At 34.1% G+C, this 2,041-nt stretch overlaps 1 non-coding gene across 1 annotated transcript; it reads right to left on the bottom strand.

Annotated features, from left to right (window-relative positions):
- Nucleotides 1-1,706: 1,706 nt before the first annotated feature.
- On the bottom strand, nucleotides 1,707-1,813 carry LOC136234339 (small nucleolar RNA R71). The gene has a single exon (XR_010691227.1). It is a non-coding gene; the product is annotated as a small nucleolar RNA R71 (small nucleolar RNA).
- Nucleotides 1,814-2,041: the final 228 nt, after the last annotated feature.

Below are 2,041 nucleotides of genomic sequence, written 5' to 3'. Positions count from 1 at the left end.
TTCAGAAATTTGAGAGGTTGGTCAAGTTAGAAAAGTTAGAGAAGAGAGTTATTATGTTGAGTTTCTGATTCAGAAAAGAATCAGAAAGTTAGATTTCATTTCTGTAAACAAACTTGATGTACACAAGTTGTTATTAGATTAGTTATAAACACAGTATTAGTTTAGTTTCTAAGGTAGATCAGAGACAAGTTTTCATTCTGGTAGTGGACTGACCAGTCTCTATTCCGAAGATTCAGCGAGAAGAATTAACGGCTGAAGCGTATAGGGTCTGACAAACCTACGGAGTTTGAGGGAAAGATTGACAACCCGAATCTCAAAGTTTTCGTCACAATGCTCTCCATGTTTCTACTTCTCTGTTAACTTGTGAAGATTCACATTTCATTAATGATATATTTATTTTATTCAATGCATTCTTTCTGTTGTTATTTTGATATTGTTCTGACAAAATGATTTTCAAAATGATAAATTGGTGTTTTTATTAAAACGTTCTATTCCATCTTATTCATATAAGAACTTTGTTGAACACTTGACAGATTAAGTTTTTATGGATGATATGATCGCTGATCGCGGCTTATCAGATATAAAATACTAATTTGATTAAGGTAGAAATCTGCTCCGAACCAGAGAGATTTCTACGATTCAAAGCCATTTAATTGAATAAATTCCTATATTATTACATGTCCATAATCTTTCCAAAGTTAAAGTTGTTTTCTTTGCTTTATGAAAATAAGTTTTATACCTTTTATTTATTCCAATTACGAAAGTATCTGTCTTGTAATCAAAATCTCAAGACGGAATTGTTCTCTAAACTCGATATAATATTCTTATCTAATCCTAATTTACCCGAACCAATTCAATCAATTAAACGATTTTCTTTTATTAAACCTAAACACGTGAATAAAACTGAATTAAATAAGGTTTTAGTTAAAAAGCGTTCCCTGTGGGTTCGGTATCTTTTATTACTACAAGCGTATACCGTGCACTTGCGGAAATCGCTCAACAAGTTTTTGGCGCCGTTGCCGGGGAACGCCAAAATTTTTGACAAAATTTTAGATTTTTCGTGTTTTATTTCGAATCTAGGTTTATTCATACTTATTTTAATTTTTGTAATTTAATAATTTTCAATTACTAATTTATTTATTTTTCAAATTCTGTTTTGTAGGTAGTTTCGGTTCGTGCAAGATTTCAGGTTCATGCGAAGTTCTCGAAGTTCAGGCATTGAACCAGACCCTATAGACCCAGAAATTGAGAAAACCATTAGGAAGAACAAGAAAAACAAGAAAAACAAAAATAAGACTCCAGTAAAAACATATACCGAGCCAGAAAAAATGGCAGACCCACCAACACTTATGGATTACGCTAGGCCAGGTGTGGCCGGTGTGACCAATAGTATCGTTAGACCCAGAATCACCGCAAACCAATTTGAAATTAAGCCAGCTTTGCTTAATATGTTGTAAAATAATGTAACATTTTACGGGTTACCTAACGAAAATCCTAACACCCATTTAATAAATTTCCTTGAAATTTGTGACACTTTTAAAATCCCAGATGTGACTGCAGAAGCAATCAAACTTCGCATCTTTCCTTTCACTTTGAAGGATAGAGCCAAAGAATGGTTAACTTCTATGCCAGCCACAACTTTTTCCACTTGGGAACAATTAGCCCAAGCATTTTTATCAAAATATTTTCCTTTAGCAAAAACCACAAGAGTCATAAAAGAGTTAACATCTTTTTCTCAAAATGATAATGAGACTCTTTATGAAACTTGGGAACGTTTTAAAGAACTTCAACGTTTATGCCCACACCACCAATTACCCGCTGAACTTTTAATGCAAACATTTTACAATGGACTAAATCCTACAACTAGGGGTTCATTAGATGCTATGTCGGGAGGGCTATTTATGAAGAAAACATCAGCCCAAGCGAGAGAGCTTTTGGAGGAAATGGCAATCAACAGCAGTATGTGGCCCGCGGAACGTGGACATATACCGGTAGCAAAACCATCATCCTCAACCACACCATCAGTTAAAGGTATAGTTGA

The sequence above is a fragment of the Euphorbia lathyris genome, chromosome 6 (genome assembly GCF_963576675.1).
Source record: "Euphorbia lathyris chromosome 6, ddEupLath1.1, whole genome shotgun sequence".
NCBI classification, from domain to species: Eukaryota; Viridiplantae; Streptophyta; class Magnoliopsida; order Malpighiales; family Euphorbiaceae; genus Euphorbia; species Euphorbia lathyris.
Note: the sequence above shows the minus strand (reverse complement) of the source record. Positions and strands in the feature narration are given on the sequence as shown.